This window comes from Jaculus jaculus, chromosome 6, assembly GCF_020740685.1.
Source record: "Jaculus jaculus isolate mJacJac1 chromosome 6, mJacJac1.mat.Y.cur, whole genome shotgun sequence".
Classification (NCBI taxonomy): domain Eukaryota; kingdom Metazoa; phylum Chordata; class Mammalia; order Rodentia; family Dipodidae; genus Jaculus; species Jaculus jaculus.
In genome coordinates, this window is record NC_059107.1 from 72,772,464 (window position 1) to 72,799,167 (window position 26,704).

At 40.1% G+C, this 26,704-nt stretch overlaps 1 protein-coding gene across 9 annotated transcripts in view; it reads right to left on the reverse strand.

Moving 5' to 3' along the window:
* Zmynd11 (zinc finger MYND-type containing 11) overlaps positions 1 to 9,862 on the reverse strand; it is a 135,482-nt gene extending 125,620 nt beyond the window's left edge. For 3 of the 9 annotated variants that reach the window (XM_004662197.2, XM_045151967.1, XM_045151961.1), the window contains exon 1: positions 9,533 to 9,861. The gene's annotated coding sequence lies outside the window, so the exon portion shown is untranslated. Of the gene's footprint in view, positions 1 to 8,888; positions 8,971 to 9,247; positions 9,271 to 9,532 lie in introns of those variants that run through there. The other 6 variants (XM_045151965.1, XM_045151962.1, XM_004662196.2 and 3 more) reach the window with 6 other exon arrangements.
* Between the last annotated feature and the right edge of the window lie 16,842 nt (positions 9,863 to 26,704).

Consider the following 26,704-nt stretch of genomic DNA (forward strand, 5'->3'; position numbering starts at 1 on the left):
GTCACCTTCTCAGATCTAGTACAGAAACCTGTAAAAACAAGACTTTCTTTAAGGATGCATTTCTTTTTCAGGTTATTTTGATTATTCTCTTCCTTTAGATACTTCTTGGATCTGATTGACACATTGATTTTCCAGTGCTGGAGACCTGGGGCCACATACATGCTAAACACCCTTGACTTCTAAGACACACCCCTAGCAGGTCTGATACTTAAACTAGAATTTCTGAGATTTAAGAGCTAAAGATCTCGAGACAATTTTCTGTAAGCTATTTCCAAAAGTGTTTTCTCAAAGATAGGCAGCATAAAAATGTGGACTTTTAAAAATTAAGAGCCCCAACCCACCCTTAATGATTCTCATTCAATATTTTTATAATAACAATAATAATTCAGGTGCTTAGCTTTGATTGAGAACCAATATGCTAACTCATCCTTGATTCCTAATGTGAGCCCTACAGAAGTTATGAAAAATTCCAAAAAAAAATGTGTTTAAAAAAATGAGGTTCCAATACTGCAAACAAGGTATGTTCTTTGTTATCATTTATTTAAAATATGTAAGTGAACAAAGTCTAAACTGGACTGCTGGATTGCTTTTTAAATTGGACTTCTTTTAATTCACTTGAATGGTACCAAAACACTAGTTCTGTTTAGAAAATTTTAATTTCACCTTCAAGTGATTCAAATGACAGTTTCTCGCCTGCAATATTAATCACAAGCAAAAGACTTCTTGAGATTTTATGTGTAGAATATGTACGTCCAGAATGGTAAAATACACTGTAATCTCAAAATCACAATTTTAGGCATTTTGATAGTAAATGATATTTGGTATACATAAGAAAATCCTAAATTATAAATATAGTAGAAAAATAAGGTACCTTAGACTATATGTCCTTTGTAGCTTAAAAACACTTCTCTAATGGCAAATTACCCTCCTCACTCCTATGCAAACTAGGATTAGTCTATTTGTTTCTATTGGAAAAAGCAAGTAATAAAAGTAGATGTATTTTATGTTAATTGGGGAAATGCTCTGTGTCAAAATTCAATTGAAAATTAAGGACTTGCTTTCTCAAATAGTACTTCTCAGATGCAATTCTGAGATTAAAAAATAACAGATAAGTCAAGAAGCTACAAAAACCAACTAAAAATTTTTAATAGCTTTGAAACTGAGCAAGCTCCCTCATGGCTAGCTTTTGTGAAGGGATTATTTCTTTTTAAAACCCTTGCATAGCTACTAAATGAGATTGTATTTAATATCCCATTGCAACACTACTGTTGATGACTGCCAGGATAATGTAAATCTGTAAAGGTGCAACTCAGTTCATCTACTTTCTCTTCCCCATATGCTTCCAATAGGACTGCATCTTTTCATTTGGGTGACTGTACACACACCCTACGGAAATCTGAAGCTTTACTTGTATCAGTGGTCCAGAATTTGCAACTTCAGTCTTCTAGAAGGACTACTAAGCAATTCAAGACAATAACTCCACCTTTGTTTTAAAAATTCTTATTTACTTGAACAAACAAGCAATAGAGAGTGAGGAAAGAAGGGAGGGAGGGAGGGAGGGAGGGAGGGAGGGAGGGAGGGAGGGAGGGAGGGAGGGAGGGAGGGACGGACGGACACACAAGGCCTCTTGCCACTGTAAATGATCTTCAGATACATGTGCCACTCTGCACATCAGAGTTTATACAGGTACTGGGGAATCAAACCTGTGCCAATAGGCTTTGCAAGCAGACACCTCTCACCACTGAGCAAAGTCTCCAGCTCTGACTTCTTCTAAGACAAGAATACTTTAGCAGTCTTTCCAAATATCTTCAAACATGATTTTTAAAAGCATGTTTTTAAGCAGTAAAATAAAGACTGAAGTATATCCCCCACTCACTGCCCCTGGAATCTGAGCCAAACTGACTCCATAATATGGGTTGCTATAGCAACAGAAAGAAAATGAGCAAATTATCTATGCTTGTTCTTCAACTACACATTAACAGTGAAACTGGAAGCAAATAAAACTTTATTTATGAAGTGTTGTGATTAGCAGATTTTTACTATTCTTTTGTGGCCACCTTCATTTTCAAGTGAGCATAGCTTCACATTGGTTTCTCACAAATTGTTGCACATTGTGGAGAGATGAAGGTATATCAAGCAATACAGTGATCCAAAAAGTTGATGGGACTTAGGAAGACAGAGCAGTGCAGCTGAATACAGGCTTGGTGCTCCTGAGTCTGAATTCATAGCAATTTGACTACTGCCCCTCCTGGAAACTGTTATACTTCCCTGAAGATGATGTAGTGAGGACTACATGGGATAAGTAAATTGCTTAGTATGGCAGCCAGCGCACAACTGGAGACACCTTCAATAGTAACACTAATAAAAAGTGCTGCCACGGGTGATGTTTATGATGGAAAGCTTACAAAGTAGGCTTTTAAAGCAACTTCATGTAAATCCAATTTTCTTGCTGTAAATCACAATGCCTTCTCAATAATCCAAGCTACGAGTTAATGTTAAGTGGCAAACCTTCAATAGAAATTCTTTTAAAACTGTGCATCTGTCTTTCATGCTTACAAGATAAATGCTTCCACTACGGAAGATGAGCCTCCATTCTTTCAACTATATTTTAAGTTAACATACAAACTGACCAAAGCAGGGGCACATTATAAATGAGCCTACCTTTTACTTACATGCTTGGATAGTGTGGGAAGCATGCACTTGCCATGTATTCCAACTCCACCTTTTTTTTTTATGAGGTAGGGTCTCGTTTTATCCCTGGAATTCATTATGTAGCCTCAAGCTGGCCTGAAACTCACCATGTTTCTCCCAACTCTGCCTCCTAAGTGCTGGGATTAAAAGCTTTTCAACAGTAGTGTTATCAATCATTACAAAGCTGCCATTGGAAGTCACAGGGGGTTGATGCAGCAAATTTCAAGGTTACAAATTAGAATTTAAAATTTTCCATGTGAAGGCTTCACATCAAAGGAATCTCAAGCACACTGCATATCAGCTGATATACCCTGCTTCCAAGCAAGCTAGATTTTCTCCACTACATTTTATTATGCTGGCCCAGTAACTGTGTTACTCTAAACTAAAAAGTCTATAAGAAGCCAGAACCTTCTCTTGTTCACTACACCCAGCAAGTGTATCTGACACATACCAAAACTTGAATGATGTGTTAATAAATGTAGTACAAAAATGTTCTACATGTAAGAAAATACAATGTAACATTTCACTGTGATTTTATGTAATATATTAATTAATTATAGACTAACAAACTATTAAAGTCTCTCTTTAAAACAAAACTAATTTGCCTCTGAAATATTAATTCAATTTATTTTAAAATATGCAAGTTTTCAGCAACATGTTAATCAATTCACTTGTGTCCAGTATAAGATCCCTCCAATATATGAGGAACAAACAAACAAAGGTCTATATGATCCTTTAAAACTCTGGTGTAACAGTAATCACACTATCTTTGTTGGCTTAAAAAACTAATTTACATATAGTTAGGCAAACTTTCAGCCATTCATACAACAAACACTCCAAGTACCTTTGACACAGGTTACCAACTCTGGTAAGTCTGCTACAAACTCGAACTCTATCTTTACAATGACTATGATGTGAACACATAACTGAAATGTTTGCACACAGGATATTCCTACCACTATCTTATCAAGAGAATGCTAAAAGATCTTACCCTACATTTTACTGTGAAAATACACTTCAAACAGCTAAAGTTCTCTTAAAGAACCTAGGATAGAAATTAGAAAGCTACTCTTGAACAGAAAATATATGACAAAATACAGCAGAAGATTAAGTATCTAACTAATGTATTAGTTGGATTGAGTTAAAAATCTACCATCTGCTAAATTTCCCTACTCAAATACATAATGGATTATACAAATATTTTTTTTAAGTTTGAGTAATTATTTTATTTTATGGATTCTTTACATTTGTTAGTAATTTTGATCCTAACTCTTCTATAGCATTTCTACAGTAGAAACTAACTAGAATTTTCTAGCTAGAAAAATCAGTAAGAGCAAGTTCATGCTAGCTGTCTCTCCCTCCTTCTCCTTAAAGCAGGGCCTTATTTTATGCATATACTTAGAAGCTAAGCAATGATCATTCTGTTTTACTGGTATTTAGACTATTTTACTGGGGATTTAGATTCTTATCTCATTCAGCACTACCCCAGGAATCCTTGAACTTCTATGTTATATATATCACAACCTCTCTCAAACATCTAATGTGCCCACTTCTCTCCTGTGCACCCCAGTGGACATGAGTGCTAGGACTGTGGTGTACTCTAAAGAGAAGAATGAATGCTCCATAACTAAGGCCTGCTAAGCTTTTAACACGTTAGTGTAGAGGATAATCACAGTGGAGGAGACACAGCAGTCAATGGATAATTATCATGGTACTTAATTATGTTATAAATCTAGAGCCCTGAACATTTCCAAAATCAAGCCTATGAAAGGATAACATACTGATAAGCTACAAGACCCCCCAGGTCCCTTGACACACATAAAGAATCACCACAGCAAAGTCAGCTGCGCTGGTTGGAAAGTCTGGATATTGGCACTGAAAAAATTAACTTAAGGTTATAATATGAGCGATCTGTGTAGAAATTAAACTCAAAACAGCTGCTTTTTATTTCTTGTCAAAATTCTTAGAAAAAAAGAGTTGTGGTGAGGAATCAGTTTTCCTAATGATAAAATGAACAGGTAACAGCCAGGTATTTCCTACTATCTGCTTAAAGCAATATAAAACACACAATAAAAAATGGTTATGGATAGTGCAACAACATGGGGACAAAAAAGCTACTAATTTAAAATTCAATGGTTAAAACAAAGAACTCTGACACTATATTTTGTATTTGCTCTTTGTATTATACAACAGATGTTAAGAAATAATGACTTAAAAATCCAATAACAAATTGTTAAATCTGCTTCAGGTAGCCCTATGTGGTGGTGCACACCTATAATCAAGCACTTGAGAGGTGGGAGGAGGAGGATTAGGAGTTCAAGGATAGCCTCTGCCACACAGTGAGTTTGAGACCAGCCTGGACTACATGAGACCTTGTTTCAAGAACAGACAAAGCCGGGCGTGGTGGCGCATCCCTTTAATCCCAGCACTCAGGAGGCAGAGGTAGGAGGATCCCTGTGAATTCGAGGCCACCCTGAGACTACATAGTGAATTCCAGGTCAGCCTGAACCAGAGTGAAACCCTACCTAGAAAAACAAAAAACAAACAAATAAAAAAAAAAAAACAGAAACAAACCAAAAAAACAAGTTGCTTCAGGAAATAAGCTCTGAGAGCTGTAACAAATGTTTATTTTCCAGCTCTCTGGGTCACAAAGTAAAAACAGATTCAGAGGCATGCTAAGACAGTAAAACACAAATGTGTAAGACAAGGCATACAAAGGAGCATGCAATACTGTAAGAGACTCCTCCTAGTAGTTTTATTATCCTCAATTGCACTCATAAACTATGAGTGCCTACTAGATATATGACGCACAGTTTTATCTTTCCTTCTGTTCCTTCAATAATTTGAAAGAAAGAAAAGACAGAAAGGAAAAAAGCCAGGCACACTGAAAAAAACAAAGCAGCAATATGAGAAAATAAAAACTAAAACTAGAGAGCTTTTATAGACAACCTCTACCACAGAGAACAAAAGTTCAAACTGATGATAAGTCTTCAGATTTATCTGTGAATGTCACTTTAAACCCATGCAGTGAGCACATGAAGTCTCCTAAGCTAAGATATTTGGTACTTAACCCAAAGGCCAAAATGTCCATTTCTTTTCAGAAACACTGATGGGTATATAATCCAGTCTCTCTCATACTAGAACCAACAGAACATTACAAATAAACTTTAAGAACAACTCTTAAAAGAGCAGAAAATGTTATCATTCCTGTACCCTAGCTGTCAAGGTTACAATTTCACTAGGAACATATCAGCATATACATGTGAACACAGCGCAAAAGTTGAGGCTCTTGTTTGAGAATCCATGCTCTCTATATCAACAAGAAAGCAGTACACTGTAATAAAGAGCTCAACTGTGTTAAACTATTCTTGTTGCTTTAATTATGAGCCAAGCATTGCCTCAAAACTACAAAAACTCACCAAACCCTTCCTACAACCTGAAGGTCCATGCAATACTGTCTTCCCTATGACCTACATTAGTAAACCTGTCAAGCTTTAAGACATTTGCCTAAAGCTAATTTCCCAAGCTGGTAAAGAACACAAGTGAGATTCAAACCCAAGCCACTGGGCCTCCAAGTCAGTGCTCTTGATCTGTAATGACCAAAATCAAACACCAAAAATTAACCAGTCTGAAAAAAAATTCCATGTCAAACCCAAGTGTGGTGGTTTGATACAGGTGTCCCCCATAAACTTAGGTGTTGTGACTGCTAGCTCCCCAGCTGATGGATATTTGGGAATTAATGCCTCCTGGAGGGAGTATATTGTTGGGGGCGGGCTTATGAGCTTTATAGCCAGCTTCCCCATGCCAATGTTTGGCACACCCTCCTGTTGCTGTGGTCTACCTTATGTTGGCCAAGGGGTGACGTCCACCCTCTGCTCATGTCATTGTTTTCCCTGCCATCATGGAGCTTCCCCTCAAGCCTGTGAGCCAAAATAAACCTCTTGTTCCCAGAAGCTGTTCTTAGTTGGGTGATTCCTACCAGCAATGCAAACCGGACTGCAACACCAAGTTAAAGTTTTCAGATAGTGAAAACTATTTAATTATCTTAAGACTAAGCCTCACTGTCCATTTTCTCCTCGTTTGTGTTCAGGACACATCCTCTTTGCTTAGATGTAATGATGATCTTCACAAAACTTAATCAAGTGAAGTCAAAAAAGTAATCAAAATATGACACCATGGGGGTTAGGCTTTAAGTTACCACTGTCCAAAGAGCATGTGACAGTTCTGTTACAAATGTCAAAATTCTTTGCTACAAACAGCATTTCAACTTAGGTATGCCAGGGTGTGAATGCTTCAACTATACATCGCTATCTAAAAGGAAAAGGAGGGATACAAATAGGGGAAAGTTCAAGTAAATATGTGAAATTCACATAAACATGCAAAATGACATCATTTTAGAGCACCAACATTACCATATCCTAAGAATGTTTAAGTATGAACGACAGAGCTCAGATTTGACATTATGACTTTTCGTAAGATGGAAATATGTATGTTTGTTAATGGTAACTACAAAAATAAACTGCCTTCTTAGAGATTGTAAAAGGGAAATTCAGCAATAGAAAAAAAGGAATGTGTAAAATATAGCAGTCCTCTTAATAAAAGCTAAACAAGAAAGGTATTTTTTTCTGTCCTAATTACATCCCATCTTCTGATGTTTAATTTTCTTGCCTTAGCTTACAGTCATTCAAAATACTGACTGCAATTTTGCTGAAGTCAGACAAAATAATGCCTGTACGTAAGTTCACATTTCTTCTTCTGTAGCAAATTAGTCACAAAGACCATGTCGCCTACCAGAAGATATTCAAATTTTTAAAGTACAAACACTTTCTGATAACTTCAAATCATTAATGGTATCAATGACCGCCTAATCAGAAAAGGTTATGCATTCCATAATAAACAAGTTAAATGATATATGTCTCAAGTTTTCTTTTAAAACATATTTACTTTGTGGCTCCTGGCCAATTAAATTATTTTGCCCGCATACAACATTTTCTTGTGGGAAGTAGAACTCCCAAGATGAAATGGTCTCATAAACGGAGTGCCTAGTGCCTTTGGGACGCCCTTTTCCTGATTGGGCCACCTGGCCACTTCAGCCAAGCTCAGAAACTCAAATGACAGTAAAAGAAACAGGTACTGAATACACACCATATACACCACCGGGTACTATGCATGCCACAGTCTAGTAAGTTAACAACGATACTGTGTAAACACCGCATGTGGCACCAGATACTGTGTTTACACCCTACAAGAAAGCGTACAGTCTAAGACACCTGGTACAAATGAACACGGGAAGCTACATTAGGACACTGGATGAAATATACAACTGCGTATAATTCCAGGCACCACGTACACACTGATTGCTATGCACACACCGCAGGACCGCATAGGCAGGTGAGTGCGGTCTATACGCATTCCAGGGCGGCGGGTACTGCGTGCACACCGCGCAGGGCAGGAGTACTGCATTTAAACCGCAAAGGGACAGTCAGTACCGCGAACACCCCGCACACGACTCGGTACCACGGACACTTCGCCAACGACTGAGAGAGAGGGCTGACTGCAAGCGCCCAGGAAAAAGGCGTGAGGGGAGACAGTGTGAGTGAGAGTTCGGGTCCCCAGGGAGCCTCTCCATCAATCCGTGGGCCCCGCAGGACCTGTTGAGACAGCCGGGGCCTCGCAAGCGGCTGGTCCAGAGCCTCGAGGAGACGGATAGACCCCAGGCTCCGGCAACCGGCACAGCCCTGACCACAAGATCGGCGGCGACCAACAGTCTCCTTCGGCCCTGCACCCTCTAGGACCGCGTTCCTGACTGATGGGGACCGCGCACCGGGCCCCACAAGGCCTGGCCAGGCGTGCACCGCGCAACCCGGCGTGCGGCGCTCACGCGACTCCGCGGCTTCCCGGCCGGAGCCAGGCCCCGCACGGTCTTCCGGGGAATCTCCTCCCCGGGCCAGCTTTTGCAGGCGCCGCGAGACGAGAGGGCTCCGGGCAGGAGAGGTGCGCCCACCCCGCAGGCCTCACCGCCCACAAAGCTCCCGGGGTAGCTCCGGGTGGTTCGCGAGGGGAGCCGAGCGGCCGTCACCCGCCGCCGGAGAAGAGGCCGCAGCCCGGGCAGGCTCCACAGCGCGGGCCGCGCCATCGCAGCGACGCCCCCGCCCGCCCCGCCGCCCCGCCGCCCCGCCGCCGCCGAGCTTTCCCACCATTATGCTCCGGCTCCGCCGCCGCCGCGCCCGGCCCTCCTCTTCTCCGGTGCCGCCTCCTTCCCGCCGCCCGGCGCCTCTCGGGCCTGAGCCGGCGACGGGCGCGGGGGGCGGGAGGGACGCTCAGGCCGCCTCCTCCTCCTCCCCGCCGGCCTCCTCCCTCCTCCCCGGCTCCCCCCGCCGGCTCCGCGCGAAGGGCTCGGGGCTCGAGGGGGCGCCATGTTGGTGAAGGCTTCGCCACAGAAAACGCCACCGAGCGCGCCGGGACGGAGCTGAAGCCGGGCCCGGCCCGGGGCGCCTGGCGCGCGGGCGGGCTTGGAGAGCCCGGCGGGACGCGGAGCCTGGCCGCGAGCACTCACCGCTTCTGGTCGCCGAGCGGCGGCGGGCTTGGCCCGGGCCTGCGGGCGGTGCGGGGCCCAGCCGGGCCGGAAAGTTGGAGTCTGCCGGCTGGGCCGCCGCCGCCGCCGCTCACATGGTCGCCTGGCCCGCCCGCGGCCCCGCTCGTGCTTATTGTGTGCGCTCCAGGGCCCGCACGGCCCGCGGAAGCCGCGCCCGGGGGCTCCAGTGGCGGACGCCGGACTAGCGCGCAGCCCGCCCGGCTCGGCTCGACCCAAGGCCCGGAGCCAGTGCACTCTCGCTCCTACCTTCCCTCGACCTGTCTTCGGCGCCCCGATCCAAAATTTGCTTCAGCATATTCTTATAGATCCACACAAGAACTCCATGTCAATACACACGTGCAAGCTACGTACGTGCAGACGCGCTCGAGCCCAGAGCGGAGCGCCCCAGGGCTGAGACACGAGGGTAGCATTGTTAGGCTTGGGCCGGCCGGCAGCCGGGTCTGCGGGGTAGACTTCCTCCACACTCTGCCTCATCCGGAGTGGCACGGTGTTGGAGAAGCATTCATTCGTGTATTGACCCAAATGGGTAAGACTGTTCCCCGGGCCTTCCTATCTTGTTATCATCGAGTTGCAGGGAACACGTTCCCCCATATGCACAAATAGGACTTCAGAAAGAATGGATTACCCCATTGTCACTCTAACCAGAACACTACAAATTGGTGTAAGAAGTAGGTTATTTTTTATAGTGAATAATTCTCGATCTAATCAGAAGATCCTTTAGGCTATGTGACTTCAGAAAGTATGGGGGGGGGATCTCACAGATAAGAACCCATATAGTGTCCCAATGACCTTTCCCAGTTACGAGTTTGGAAAGCAAGTCTATTAGCCAAAATTTCTTCTCCTTGTTTTCACTGAACGTATTATACCTGAAAATCACCAGAAAGAGATTGCCTTTGAAATTTTGGTTTTCTTATACAGGTTATCGATCTGTTTACAGAACTGATCTCTAGGTTAGAACTTGGAAATCAGAGAAACATTAAGTCTTTGGTGTATACTTGTTAAATGAACAATCATTCCACCTCTTAACAGCCCTGGTTCTGTACTCACATCTCAGAGGTTTTTTTTTTTTTTTTTTTTTTTTTTTTGTCACCTCAAAGAACATCACAAAATAACTTCAAACCATGAAAGGAAGAAACATACACAATTAAAACTGAGTAGAGGGGTCAAAGAGTGTCACAAGAAAATCAAGCCATATTTGCTTGGAATACTGCACTGGGAATTTTAGCAATCACCTTTTCTAAAAAGCCTGGGCTGAAGAGACAGCTTAGCTAGCTGTTAAGCTTTGCCTGTGAAGCCTAAGAATCCTGGTTTCTATTCTTCAGTACCCACATAAGCCAGATGCACAAGAAGGTGCATGTGTCTGGAGTCCACTTGCAGTAGCTGGAAGCCCTGGCTTGCCCATTCACTTTCTCTGTCAAAATAAATAAATAAAAACTTTTTTAAAAAGCTTAATATTTCATGCATGAGTACTGCATGGTTCTATATAATTCACAAAGGAGTTTTTAAAACTTATAGTCTTTTTAAATTTTTTCTATTTTTATATTTTATTCATTTTTATTTATTTATTTGAGAGTGACAGAGAGAGAAAGAGCAGATAGACAGAGAGAGAGAGAATGGGCGCACCAGGGCTTCCAGCCACTGCAAACGAACTCTAGATGCGTGTGCCCCCTTGTGCATCTGCCTAACGTGGGTCTTGGGGAATCGAGCCTCGAACCAGGGTCCTTAGGCTTTACAGGCAAGTGCTTAACCACTAAGCCATCTCTCCAGCCCATCACAAAGGATTTTTAAGTACAGCACACACTTTTCCCTTTGGAAAGGAGTAGCTGCATAATTCCCCCACTTTATCTCCAATTACATTTAAAAGGTATCATTTCAATTTTCATACAGAAACCAACTCATTTTACTTAATGTAAGTTCCATAACCTATCCCTGAGATGCCCTATTGGTTTTGCATGCTTGAGCTCTATTTTCCCATTGCAACTGAATTTGTCCATCAGTTGAGTGAGTATATGTAAATGAATATGGGAGACAGTAAGTTGAAAAGGCCTAGAAGATCAAAATAGTTGTTTCCAGCCAACCTGTGACTTGCCATGAATTTATGAGCAGCTTGTGAAGAGAGAGCAAAAGGCTAATGGAGAGAGGGAAAAGAGGGAGAGAGGAGAAATGACAGGGCATGAGGGATGGTTTGCATGGATCCAGATGTGTTTAAGACTCCCATGCACAACCTTCTTCAACCTCTTTTGGCTCCAAACAACACTCTGTGCTTAACAATATCTAATCAGAAGATTGAGGGTTTTTTTTTTTCCCCACATTCTGTTTTGAGAATTAGTAAATACAGAAGGCAGGAACTATTCAATTTGAAGGTATGTGGAAATTGTGTAGATTTAAAATATATACAGTTACCTTTTTTTTTTTTTTTTTTTTTTTTGGTTTTCCAAGGTAGGGTCTCACTCTAGCTCAGGCTGACCTATGTAGTCTCAGGGTGGCCTCGAACTCACAACAATTCTCCTACCTCTGCCTCCCGAGTGCTGGGATTAAAGACATGTTCCACCACTCTCGGCCAAAATATATACTGTTATCTTATACTACACCCTTTTTGCAAATCCAAATGACTAAAAATCACGTAAAACCCGAAATTCTTTTCAAAAGCTAGAAGAAAATATAGGTAAATATTTATAAGATAACAAGTAGAGAAGAATATCCAAAATCCTACAGCAATGGCCCCTCTCTCTCTCTCTCTCTTTCTCTCTCTCTCTCTCTCTCTCTCTCTCTCTCTCTCACACACACACACACACACACACACACACACACACACAAATAGAGAGAGGCTAATTTGACTCTATAAAATTATGTAAATCCTATATGTCAAAAATAAGTGTAACCCTAGTCTAAAATATGTCTGTAAGACATTCCTTCTATTGCCCTTCTTTGATACCTTATTCACATAGTGAAGATCAATGTCTATTTCCTAGGACTCAAGTGGAGCCATGTTCACACCTGCATATAATTTGAGTCTTGTGAAGAACTCAGAAAGTTGCTGTTTTGCTAATAGTAAACTCTTGTACCAGTGCCCTTGAAATGTATTGTTTTTATTTTTTGTCTATAGTATTATGTTGGTGTTATGTCTATTTTCCATTAAAGTCTGACTTTCATAAGTATTTTATGCATGTTTTTTTTTTTTTCTAGAGCATGTGCTTATGAGCACAGGACAGTATTGTCAATGAAAAGTTTTGGGAATGTAGAGAAAAGCACACTATGAGTGGACAGAACTGTTAGGTTGTGGTGAGATTATTAATATCAACTAGAGAAGGAAACAGGCCCATTTCAGTGAGATGTCTTATACTTATAGGAACTGATAAACCCATATTTTTTCTGATTTAAAGTTATTTGATTTGTAACTTAAAATAGTTGCTGCCTTTTCAATTTAAATACACAGTCAAGCTACATCACACTAGATAAGTATGAATCTCCCCCCCCCAAAAAAGACAAAGAAGATAATTTACAAAAGACACAGCAAAAATACCAAGACATTCAAATTCACTCATAATAAAATAACTGAATATCATGGCATTATTTTGCTTATGGCAGAATTATTTTCAATGGTAATACTACTGAGGGTAATGAAATATATCCCTTTTTGTAAGATACTGAATTATTATGGTCTCTTATTCAGCACACAAGGGTTGAAAAATAGATAATTGACCTGAGAAGCACATATTTAAAATTCTATATTACCTGCAATATCTACCATCTCAAATAGTGACACAAATATATCAGCAAGAAAGCAATGTCAAAATTCCTCAAAACGTTTCTATTGCAATTAAAATAAAACCCAAACCCTGTTTCTTGGCCCACAGAGCCCTATCCATCTTAGGACAGTACAATACTTGTTCCTTGATCCTAGAATACCCTCTCCTCATTTCCTACTCAACCTTTGGGTATCTGGTCAAACAACAGCCTTTCTACAGAAACTTTCCTAAGGCTTGGCTTAAATTGAGTCATCCCTGTACTTTCTCCAAATCACAAGATAATTTGTAATGTCATGTCTATGGCACACACAGTATACCCAATACATGTTAAATGAAAAATGCTGCAGGTAAAATTGGTTGTCTGATTTGAAATCAAAGCACTGTTAAGATTTTAAGTGTTATTAAATAACCATACCAGTGGCTCCATTTAATATTTTTTTGTTTATTTTTACTTATTTGAGAGTGACAGACAGAGAGAGAAAATGGGCCTGCCAGGGTCTCCAGCCATGCCCCCTTGCGCATCTGGCAAGTAGCAACTTCTCCCACCATCATATCCCTCTATGATAGAAGGAAGGCTACTAATTGTATGTTATGTTTCCTGTTAGTACAAAACCTTTATGCATTCCAGAGTTCTGGGATCATCTTGCCTGCTCCATTCTTACATTGCTCCTTTAAGGTCCTGCTACAACGGTCTCCTCTGGTGTAGCCATTGTTGTATGCATCCTTATTTCTCTTTCTGCTTGACTGCCTTTCTTTCTTTCTTTTTCTTCCCCTATTGGTTGGTTGGTCATGTTGAAAGCTCCCATCACACATGGTGATTCATGACCTCTGTACCTGGGTTATCAGGTTGTTGGTTCTGTGTTGTCAAGCCTGTCATCCAATATTAAGCAGATGCCCTAGGAGAAGCTCATTCTTGGGTTTTCAACATGCAAAACCATGCACAATCACAGCTACATCCAGAGAAGTTCTTGTATCCTTCATATAAATACTTAAATCAGAGCACGACAAACCTCAGACTCTTCTCGAGGGAGACAATACACAGAATGCCTTTGCTTTGGTTTTTCAGTGTTGAGTCATAGAAGGCTCTTACAGCCTCCTTTAAACTCAAGATTTCAGGAGCTATGAGAGAGCCAATAAAGTGCAGTAAGTACAGCTTGATGGACTGCTCTGGTCAGAGTTGAAAGACGTGAATGCAATAAGAACTATGGGCTGTGAAGTTTGGCTTATGAGGGTGAGAAAGAGCTTTGCGTGGACTGGGCTAAAAGCAATTTGTGTGAGACGCTTGCTGTTACACCCATATCCTGAGAATTTTGTGCAGGGTTGCATTGCATAGAAATGTACTGGTGTGAGCAGAGAGACATGGCACAGAAATGAAATATTTGGGCTAAAACTTCTGCCTGTTCTGCTGCAATTATATGAGAGATTTCAACCTTTGAGAATGGATCAGCTGATCTGCATTGGGGCAACAGGAAGAATGTAGACTCTTTTTGAGAGGGTCTGAATGCTAGAGGAGTGTCCTATTCTTCAAATTCTACTTTGTTCCCCCCTGGATTAACAAAGTGGCAACATACCTGGTATTATGGAATATAAGAAATGCAGGAAAGAGAGGGTCATTGAATTTGCAACTCGTTCTTATGTTTTGGATATGGCCATAGGCAGTGTGAAGCAGGATTGCCTGCCTGGAGCCATGATGATGGACCATGGGTTGCAGTGGAAATCCAGTGGAGATTCTGGGACCACAAGATAGCTACTAAGGACAGCTGCCATCCCAGATGAAGTTTGCCAGGACTGTGAGTAGCCTAGCTGGAAGGGTGGAATTGGAACTCCAAAGACTTGTCATTTGGTAGAATTAATGGACTTGGAGATTTGTCACTGACTAGAGTTGTTGGACTTGGAGCTACAGAGCTTGATGTTTACCCTGTTTATATCTTGCATTGGTTGAATATTTCTTTGATATGCCATCTTTTGCAGGGTGAGTGTTTATTCTGTGCCATTATGGGTTTAGGGGGATTTTTTTTGGAATTATGGCTCAGTTAAAAGACCTTAGACTATGGGGATGTTTGAACATCATTGGAATTGATAAAACTATGGGGACATTTAAAGTTGGACTGAATGCATTGCATTTTACATTATGGATGGCTATCAGTTTATGGGGGCCAGGGGCAGAATGTGGTGGTTTGATTCAGGTGTCCACCATAAACTTAGGTGTCCTGAATGCTAGGTTCCCAGCTGATGGAGATTTGGGAATTAATACCTCCTGGAGGCAGTGTATTGTTGGGGGTGAGCTTATGGATATTATAGCCAGTTTCCCTTTGCCAGTGTTTGGCACACTCTCCTGCTGCTATTGCCTACCTGATGTTGGTAAGGAGATGATGTCCTCCCTCTGCTCATGCTATTTTTCCCCCTGCCATCATGGAACCTCCCCTCAAGTCTGTAAGCCAAAATAAACCTTTATTTCCCCATTAGCTGCTCTTGGTCAGGTGTTTTCTGCCAGAAATGTGAACCTGACTGCAACAGGGGCCATCTGCTCAAACTACCACAAGTTGTTTCTTACTTCGAAGGACCCTCACTTTTAATATTTAAAAAGGCTTTCTCTAACAGTTGGATAATTGACATCTGTATTATGTGTTAGGACTTAAGGTGACAAGTCTTTTGTTTTTGGTTTTCAAATATTTTCTTTATTAATTTGCAAGGATGGGGAGGGGAATGGATGTACCAGGGCCTCTTGACCAGGCAAATGAACTCCAGATGCATGCATCACCTTGAGCATCTGGCTTTACATGGGCACTGGGAAATTGAACCCAGGTGGTCAGGCTTTCAAGCAAGCCTTTTTAACTGGTGAGCCACATCTCCAACCCTTGTTTTTATTTTATCAAGACAGGGTCTCACTCTGTAAGAGCAGACAGTCCGAAATGCACATTTAGATCAGACTGGTCTTAAACTCATGATGTTCCACCTGCCTCCCAAGTGCTGAGATTATAGGTGTCAGCCACCATGCCTAGGTAAAGTGACAAGTCTAAATAATACCTTTAAAATTATCCTCTAGGGAGCTGGAGTGATGGCTTAGTGGTTAACGTGTTTTCCTGGGAAGCCTGAGGATTCAGGTTTGATTCTCCAGTAACATCATAAGCCAGATGCACAATACGGCGCATGCATCTGGAGTACTTTGCAAGGGCTAGAGGCCCTGGGATGCCCAGTCTCTATCTTCCTGCCTCTCTCTCTCTCTCAAATAAATAAATAAAAATATTTTAAAATTATCCTCTAGAAAGTCATATATAATGTCCATTCAGGTTCCCATTTTCTCTGCATTATTTGAAAGAACCTGCATCTCACTAAATTGTCTAGTTATCAATCCCTTTAAAAGCTGAAGAAGAAATCCATAAAACTCTGAAGGCAAAAAATTAAATAAAAAGTAAATAATTATACTTTCTACAAAATTATCACTGTGTACGAATATTTCCTCAATTATTTGACATTACCTCTGCACTCCATGTGAGTGGTTCCTTTCACTTCAGTGTCATATTGAGATAAGTCAGAGCAAGGCTAGCGAGCCCTACTTCCTTTTTTCTTTGAACTTAACTGCTCTAAGAATTTCAAACACAGGAAGCTCTGTGTCCTAGACTGCTAGACATAAAAATTGATGCACTTTTTTTCTGTTTCTGCATCCATGTCACCTCTGGCAGTTGGGGCACTTTTTGCCCTCCCTCCTGGCTAGTAAAACCTGTGTTAACTTTACACACACATATTCTTCAGGGGATGGTTGCCTTTTCTTATTTGTATTCACTTCTTTTCTTACTTATTTGAGAGAGAGAGAGAGAAAGAGAAAGAGAGAACGGACACACCAGTGCCTCTAGCCACTGAAAGTACCATCCTTGTGCTTGTGGCTTTACATGGGTACTGTGGAATTGAACCCAGGTCCTTAGGCTTTGCAGGCAAGCATCTTAACTGCTGAGCCATCTCTCCAGCCCACTTCTCTTCTTTTTATTCATGTTTAAAATCACATCCAGACTAGAAGTAAAGAAAGTAAAAGTGAAACTCAGCAGGTTTGGGTTTTTTAATTAGTAAGTGTGTGATTTTTTTAAAGATAGCTACAGAATTGAATATGGATTGCAAAAAATGAGTGATAATTATATAATGACTTATATACTTACTAATGTTCTGAATACTAACTATAAAACTGTTTTAGGAACTAAAGGCTGTAGCTCGGAGGTAGAATGCCTACTTAACATGTACTTGCTCCTGAGTTCAATTTCTAGCACCATAAAAATGAAACAACAAAACCCCTTTTATTTCTACATAATACTTAGCAAAGGGAGTCTACTACAGGTGCTTAGTTGTCAAGTGTGAAACACATCCTGAAATTCTCTTTGTCAGTGGCATGTCATGTCAGCAAGGGGCTTGATGTGCTCACATACAATAACCATATGGCTAAATAACATAGTTTCTTCATCATTGGATAAGATTTATGTAACCATTACAGAAGTTGCTTATAAAGGTTATATTTCTACAGTAAGTGAAAAACTGGAGTATAGAATATAGAAAATGATGACACCACATAAAAATAAACACATATACTTACTTTAAAAAAGACCAGATGAAAACATACAATATTAAATATATAAATTTCTGGCAAGTAAGACTGTGTGATTTAGCTCTGCTGGTTTTATTTTTATTTTTGAGCCTGTTTTCATCTGTGATGATATAAATTAAGTTGTTATAAAAGAAATACATTAGTATTTAGAAGACATACTCTGTATCTAAATTGTATTCATTTAGTTATGGTATTGTCCTCAAACATAACATATAATTTGGTGAACAGGAAAAACTACTTTCAATTAAAAATGCTATGAATAGGGCTGGAGAGATGGCTTAGCAGTTAAGGGGGACTTGCCTGGGAAGCCTAAGGACCCATGTTTGACTGTCCAGATTCCACGTAAGCCAGATACACAAGGTGATACAATTGCACAAGGGATGTACATAAGCACAAGATGGCACATGCATCTCAAGTTCAATTGCCATGGCTGAAGGTGCTGGTGAGCTAATTCTTTTTCTCTTTCTCATAAAAAAAATTACAAAAAGAGGAATAAAACTGCTAGGAATAAATTTATTCTGTTAAGCAATGAATAGCTCTACTTATCTTAGGAATTAAGTTGAAGACATTTGTATAGATCAGAGAAGTTCAATCTTGGCCTTTTCTCCTTGTTCAACCTAGTAGCACAGGCCTGTAGATTCTCTGTACTTATTATCCAATGGTAAGAGCCTGTGTTATTCAAGGGATTATTGGTCTTTCCTACTTATATTTATTTCTCTTTTTGTCCTTATTTTGACGCATATCCAGGAAGTAAAAGATGATAAAAGAAAACTTCTGGAAAAATAAATGTGAAGCCAGAATAAATGGATTCTTTTTAAAAATACTTTTTATTTATTTGAGGAAAGGAAAAGGCAAATAGAGAGAGAAAGCATGGGCACACCAGGGTCTGTGACCACTGCAAACAAACAAATTCCACACTCATACAACCACTGTGTGCATTCAAATTTATGTGAATATATATGCATATATATATATATGGAGAGAGAGAGAGAGAGAGAGAGATTGGATTACCAAGGCCACCAGCCACTACAAACAAGCTCCAGACACATGTGCCACCTTGTGCTTATGACTTTAGATGAGTACTGGAGAATCAAACCTGGGTCCTTTGGCTTTGCAGGCAAGTGCCTTAACCACTAAGTCATCTCTAAAACCCTATTCTTTAAGACACTAATAATTGCTAGGGAGATATCTCAATGGGTAAAAACACTTGCTGCAGAAACATGACCTGAATTTGAATCTCCAGTACCCACATGAAGTCAGACATGGTAGTATACAACTGTAATCCCAGTATGCCTACTATGAGATGGCAGATGGACCCAGGAGAATCCCTGGAAGCTCATGGGCCAGCTAGCCTGGCATACTCAATAGTGGGCCAGAGACCCTGCCTTAAACAAGGTGGAAGGCAGAGACCAACACCTGAGGTTGTCCTCTGGCCACCATGTGCCTTGGCATGTGCACAAACAATTACACACATAAACATGCATACAAAAATAAAAAAAATAGTAATCTAATAGAAGTAAAGTTTAATGAAAGCAATTGATCAAGGTATAATTTTATGTAAATTCTGTAAAAATTAAAAATGAAATCACTATGCAAATGTGACTATACACATATATACACATATGCCAAAACAACAACAACAAAAAAGCTTTAAAGGAGGTTTTCAACATGGAATAGGACATTATAAAAGTAGGTAATGGGACTTTTGCATATGTTGACCTGAAGTTTGAGAATGTGAATTGTTGCCATCTGTGCCCCTTGACCACAGGTATTTGAAAACTGTATTTCCTCCAGAGACTTAGGATGTATGTCGAGAGGTTATCAAACCCTTGTCTTATGGACATTTTTACTACTCTACATTCCTTTTTTTACCCTCTAGCGCCCTCATGGTTCTTGTCACATAGGCCCTGTTCTTTTCAACATTCAATTAAAGCTTCCTGAAAATATTTTTTTTTTTACTCCTCTGCAAAATCAACACCTCTACACACCCTCTGTCCCTGCCTCCTTCACACACACACACACATTCAGACTATATCAATGTGTTTTTCCTTCCAGTTCCTGACCCCTGAACATTCTATCACTTTTGAGTAAGAAAATGGACAATTTTCTCACCAAAAAACAGCACCCAGAAATCAGTGCAGCATTTGATGTGGGCAAATATAATGCTGCTCAGTTCATACTAGTCCTGAAGGTTAAAAAAATCTTAATGAGGTAGTGAGGAGTTGTATTGAGAAAGTTCATCTCTCCTATAAGTTAAGCTTCAAATGTTCAAGTTCTTGCATAATTAAAACATGTATTCCTAAAATTATTGAGCATTCATTCTGCAGTAGAAGTAATGACTCAGTTTCCCCTTACTGCATTGGCTAACTTAATCCTCAATTCCTGATGATGTTTTTACTCACAGTGTACTCATGAGGAAACTGCTTTTGCTTGCTTCCTTGCTTGTTTGCTTTGTAGTGTAGCACAGGCTGCCCTTGAATTTGGATCCTCAGTCTGCCAAGTGCTGATATTACATGTATGCACCACTCTACCTGGTTTGCAATTTTGAAAGAGAGGACCTTACCTGTATATGGAGCTGGCAAGTGACCTAACTTGGACTTGACTACAGGATTATCTAGTGATACTTAAATCTTGGGTGTTTTGTCCTTATCTCTTTTTCTATACTCTCCCCTTTATTTCTACTTATATCCATCATTTTAGTGGTACTCTTTAATTAGGAGTACATTTTTGTAAGGAATATACTTCAGTGCCACACACACTTCTACCCAACAGTGCTGGGAACATAGTACAGCTGGTACAGTGCTTGCCCAGTATGAATGAAGCCTTGGGCTACATCCCCAGCTACACACACACAGGAAGGGTGGTACACATCTGCAATCCCAGCACTTGGAAGGTGGAGGCAGCCAGCTAAAGGGCAGCTTGGGCTACATAATACCCTGTTAGTAAGTAAGTAAGCAAATAAATAAATAATTCTACCCATGAGAACAAAGATTAAAATTTGTCTAAACAATGCACATCATTAAAAAGGCTTTTAGAGGGCTGGAGAGATGGCTTAGCGGTTAAGCACTTGCCTGTGAAGCCTAAGGACCCCGGTTCAAGGCTCGGTTCCCCAGGTCCCACGTTAGCCAGATGCACAAGGGGGCACACGTGTCTGGAGTTCGTTTGCAGAGGCTGGAAGTCCTGGCGCGCCCATTCTCTCTCTCTCCCTCTATCTTTCTTTCTCTCTGTGTCTGTCACTCTCAAATAAATAAATTTTTTTAAAAAACCTATAAAAAGGCTTTTAGACACAAAACAAAAAGGAAACAAGCAAAACAATTAAAAACCCTAAAAGACAGCTGCAGAGATAGCTTAGCAGTTACGGCTTTTGCCTGCAAAGCCTAAAGACCCACGTTCAGCTCTCTAGCACCCACATAAGTCAGACACAAGGTGACACAAGTGCACAAGTCACACATGCGCACTGGGTGGTACATGTGTCTGGAGTTCAATTTTAGTAGCTGGGGGCCTTTGTGTGACAATTTTCTCTCTCTTTCTGTCTCTCACTCCCACTCTTACTCTCTTGCATTAAAAAAGGTCTGTCTGCCAGCCTTCCCTTAAAAAACAAAACACTAAAAGATGCTATTTACATAATCACTTAAAGCTAAAGAAAAATTTCCTTTCAATCAGTTGCTAATGAGGATCATAGAACTCACATAAATGGGCACTTCTTGCTTATTTCCAATTGCTTAGATTCTAATCAGCCAAAATTCTGGTGATGATGCAGATAAAGAAAAAATTGCAAAGTACAGTCAGGTATATGACCTGTGTGGTGGTGGTTTGATTCAGGTATCCCCCATAAACTTAGGTGTTCTGGATGCTAGGTTCCCAGCTGATGGCAACTGGAAATTAAAGCCTCCTGGAGGGAGTGTATTGTTGGGTGTGAGCTTATGGGTATTATAGCCAGTTTCTCCATGCCAGTGTTTGGCACACTCCCCTGTTGCTACTGTCCACCTTATGTTGGCCAGGGATGATGTCGTTTTCCCCTGCCATTGTGGAGCTTTCCCCTTGAGTCTGTAAGCCAAAATAAACCTCTTTTTACCACAAGATGCTCTTGGTTGGGTGATTTCTACCAGCAATGTGAACCTGATTGCAATAAACTACAACTTTGTTTATTTAGTTTTTGGTTGTTTCTTTGTTTTTAGATAGGGTCTCATTCTAGCTCTGGCTGACCTGGATCTCACTCTCTTGTCCTAGGCTGGCCTTGAGCTCTTACATTCCTCCTACTATTAATTCTTTTATTCAAAGAATTTCACCAGGGTGACTATTTTTTAAATTGTAATTTGAAGAAAATATTCTTCAAATTAGCTTGAAGTAGTACATGCTACTTTTGTGAAACTGCATTCATTTTTGTGTATGACTAGGTGGCACACCCTCTTTCATGGTAGAAAATAATCAGATTTGAGTCTACATAGTTTAAAAATTGTGTTCATGATGTTCTACCATAAATATTGTTAAACTTGAGAATGGAAGCAATAAAAATAGGTAATTTTGAAATGATAGGTGAAATTGGAACAACTTAATGTATATACATCATGGATGAACAAACTGAGGAAATTTATTAAAATAATTTTTCTTCATCTATTACTTCAATTTACTAAATTTATCCTTAAAAGTTAATTATTGAAGCTGACAAAATGTGTAAGTAGGTAAAGAGCACTTGATGTGCAAGAATGTGAGCCTGAGAGAGCCTATATTATCTGAGTGTGATTCTCTAGCACCCACATAAAAAGCATGAATTCCTATAATCCTAGTCTTGGTGGGGGGTGAACACCTAAGAATCACTAAGCTCAGTGGCCAGCTAACCAAATATAACTGCTCTGAATTCAGTGAGAGATTCCTTCAGAAGGAAACATACAGATGAACAATAAAGGAAGACACTTGAACTTTTCCTCTGACCTCTTCATGTATGTACATGGAGTACTTGCATCTATACACACATGTGCATGCAACACACACAGCACATCATACAGAGTACACTAACACACATCCACTAAAAAAAAATATAGCTGGGTATGAGGATGCATGCCTGTTATCTTACCACCTGGGAGGCTGAGGTAGGAGAATTGCTGTGGGTTTGCATTCAAGCCAGCCAAGGATATATAGAAAAACTGTCTCAAAAAAAAAATTGATTTCTAATCTTACAGAGATAATGTGATGGTTTGATTCAGGTATCCCCCATAAACTTATGTGTTCTGAATGTTAGGTTCCCAGTAGATGGAGATTTGGGAAATAATGCCTCCTGGAGGCAGTGTATTGTTGAAGGCAGGCTTATGGGTGTTATAGCCAGTCTCTGCTTGCCAGTGTTTGCCACACTCTCCTGTTATTGTTGTCCACCTGATGTTGCTCATGCTGCCATTTTCTCCTGCCATCGTGGAGGTTCTGCTCATTTTTAAGACAAAATAAACCCATTTTTCCTCAAAGCTGCTCTTGGATGGGTGATTCTACCAGCAATGTGAAACTGACTGTAATAAATTTGACATTTGTGTTTTACAAAATATTTGGAACTGTGGATGCTTTTGTATTTCCTCCTTCCTTATTTCTCTTTTACCTTGTGTGACTTTTTGTCTTTTATGATTATGCCTCTTTTAAACATTACTAGCTAGGGGGCAGGGCTGCAGCTCATTTAGTAACATGCACATTTCAAAGTCTTGGCTTCAACCCCTAGTATAGCATAATGTAAGCACCTCTGTAATCTCAGAATTTGGGAGGTGAAGGCATAAGGATGAGAAGTTCATGATCATCCTCAGCTACATAGTGAGATTTAGGCCATCCTAAGCTACAGAAGACCCCAGCTTAAAAAATTAATAAAGCACAATAATAACAAAACTATACTGGCAGGCAGGAGAGATAGCTTAGAAGTTAAGGCACATGACCTGGGTTCGATTCCCCAGTACCCAAGTAAATCCAGATTCACAAGGCAGCACATGCTTCTGGAGTTTGTTTGTAGCCCTAACACACCCATTCTCTCTTCCGCTCTCTCTCATTCTCTGTCCATGTAAATAAATAAATTAATTAAAAACTATACTGGCTAGATCACTGTGATTGTCCTAAATATGTACTCCTTAAATAATAAAAGTAAAATCTATATGTTCTAGCAATATAATAATGAACATCAATCATGCTTACTAGTTCAGAATTCTGACATCTGACCCTTGGAAGATGGGAGGAAATTGATTCTTTGATAACATCATCAAGTCTGAAATACAGTTAGGAAGTGAAACTGACCTATCTTCTAATTGAATTAAACTGGATGATGAAGAAAAAGAAAATATATAATTTCCATATTTTTGGTCTGAATAACTGGGAGAATAGTATAGTCATTCTGGGAGATGGAGACTGTTTGGGGAGCAACAGGTTTTACAATGGAATCAGCAATTCTGTCTCTGATGTTAAGTGTGAGTTATGCTCAAGGATGTGCAGGGAGAAATCTCAGGTGAGAAGATAAGTGGAGATATAAAAATCAGGAGCTTATGAGAAAGGGAAGGATAGTGGTATACTTTTGAGAATCAGCAGTTTATGAATATTACTTAACATCACTGCACTGAAAGAGGCTGACTTCAGAGAGAGGGCAGTACCCAAAGTGTTGTCCTATCGATCTCTGGGTAGAGTGGGAGTGAAAAGTTGGTGAAGGGGCTGGAGAGATGGCTTAGCGGTTAAGCACTTGCCTGTGAAGCCTAAGGACCCCGGTTCGAGGCTCCATTCCCCAGGACCCATGTTAGCCAGATGCACAAGGGGGCGCACGCGTCTAGAGTTCGTTTGCAGTGGCTGGAGGCCCTGGCGTGCCCATTCTCCCTCTCTCTCTCTATCTGTCTTTCTCTCTCTCTGTTGAAAAAAAAAAAAGTTGGTGAAGGAGTCCAAGAAGCTGGCTTGAGAAGGAGGGAAACTTCTTATGGTGACACAGAAGAAAGTCACTTGATTTACAACATGAATTCTTATGTTAAAAATCACAGAGAGGTCAAATCAATGAAGACAGATAGATGGGACCCTTGAGGCTTTTTTGTAACCCTCACATGGAAGGAGTTGTAGCAAGATTAGTGTTGCTATTACAGTTACTTTTTATTGCTGGAACAAATACTCCACCAGAAGCAGCTTATGGAAAAAAAGGATTTATTTCAGGCTTACAGCATCCAGGGGGAAAACTATAAATGGAGGAAGAATCTGGCTCACATCCATAAGTCCATAGCAAAGAGACACCACAAATAGCCAGCAAACACTAATAGCCAAAGCTCAAAGTCCCCTGAATACACCACCTTAGAGATAAACTACAAGATCTACCCCTAGTGACATACCTCTTCCCAGGTGGAGACTCAAGTTGAAAACTCAATTTTAATAAAATATGCCCGAGTCTATGGGGATGTACACTCAAACCATCATAGTTACCATACTAATGACTTTCCTTACTTCAGAAAGAAATTTGTTTTACCCTGGAGGTAGAATGGGAAGATTTTTAAGGTGAACATGGGCTACATAACTAGACAAGAAAGAAAGAAAGAGTACAAGAGAAGAAAAAAAGAAAAAGGAAGGGAGAAAAGAAAAAAGGGAAAGGGGAGGGGAGAGGAGGGGTGGAGAGAAGAGGAGAAGTTTGGAATGTTTGAGAATGATATTTGTTTACAAGGCAGCTACATTATAGGGAAAGGTTTTGGAAAAGGAGACTTGGAACTCTGCTTTGAATCCACCAAGATTTTGTTATTTTTCAGATAGTCCACAGTGAAATAAACAGAGTATCCCATGTAGTTTGCTGTTACTTCTAGTATCCAATTGTGCTTTTTTCATATGCTGGTTTCCCTCCACTAATTTGAGTAATGGGAAACAGTACTTCTTTCTGTGCACCAGAGGATATTTAAGATAGCAATAACACTGTATTTGTTGTGTCATGTATATTATTCTTTCACATGAACAGTCTATGCATTATAACATTTAAGGCTCAACACTGACATAGATTGTGCTTTTGTTGTTATTGTTGTTTTTTGTTTTATTTTTTTGTTTTTCAAGGTAGGGTCTCACTCTGGTCCAGGCTGACCTGGAAATAACTCTGTAGTCTCAGGGTGGCCTTGAACTCATAGCGATCCTCCTACCTCTGCCTTCCAAGTGTTGGGATTGAATTGGTCCTAGCACACAGTAAAATAGTAGTAGAATAAAATATAAAAATTGAGATACCATTATATATAGAAACATAATTCTTTATGTATTTAAAAATAAATATTTGTATTTCCATAAAGTTCTCATTTTGATAACTGAAACTTAAAATACTTAAAACCAGGTTGAAATTAGCATGTCTAAAGTGGTATCAAAATTAATATAACACTTATAAACTACATTTCACTTATTCATAAAGGTAAAACATTTTTTCTCTATACACATACACCAAAGCCTATTTCAATCAAGTGATGCACTTCTCTTACATCACTTCATTTCATTTCTTTTATTCTTCAGAGTTTCATTCTATAGCCCAGGCTAGCTTTGAACTAACTATGTAGTTTAGGCTGGTTTCTAGCATGTTAATCCTCCTGCCTCAGATTTCTTTTACATGATTTCTATAGAAGACGCCAGGGATTAAAAAAAAACAACAACTCAGAAACATCTTTGTTTTCCCCTTCCCCTTCTCAGGAATTTTTTTTTTTAAGTTTGACAATGAAATGACATGCTATAGAGACAATCCCTCTTTTGGAATTGATTCTACTCAGCAATGGATTATATTACTCCTTTATAAGAACAGATGAGAGAAGCTGCTGTCTTTTAATTTATTTATGTTTGTTAATTTCTCTCTACTTTGTCATTCTCAGCAGTTTGCCTGCATTGCTCTTGTAAGATTTCAGTAGACTGTGGTGCTAGGAGGGTGAGACACTTTCTAACCAACAATTGTGAATGCACAAACATAAGTCACCTGTAACTCTAGTACTTGGCAGTCATTTCCTGCAAGGAAGAAATACATATATACAATGAAAATTAAATAGTGGTTCTCTGCCAAAATATATTATTGTCACATAATGTCTTTTAGAAGGAAATGACAAAAGTACTTGTTGTATGTGCTAATATACTTTG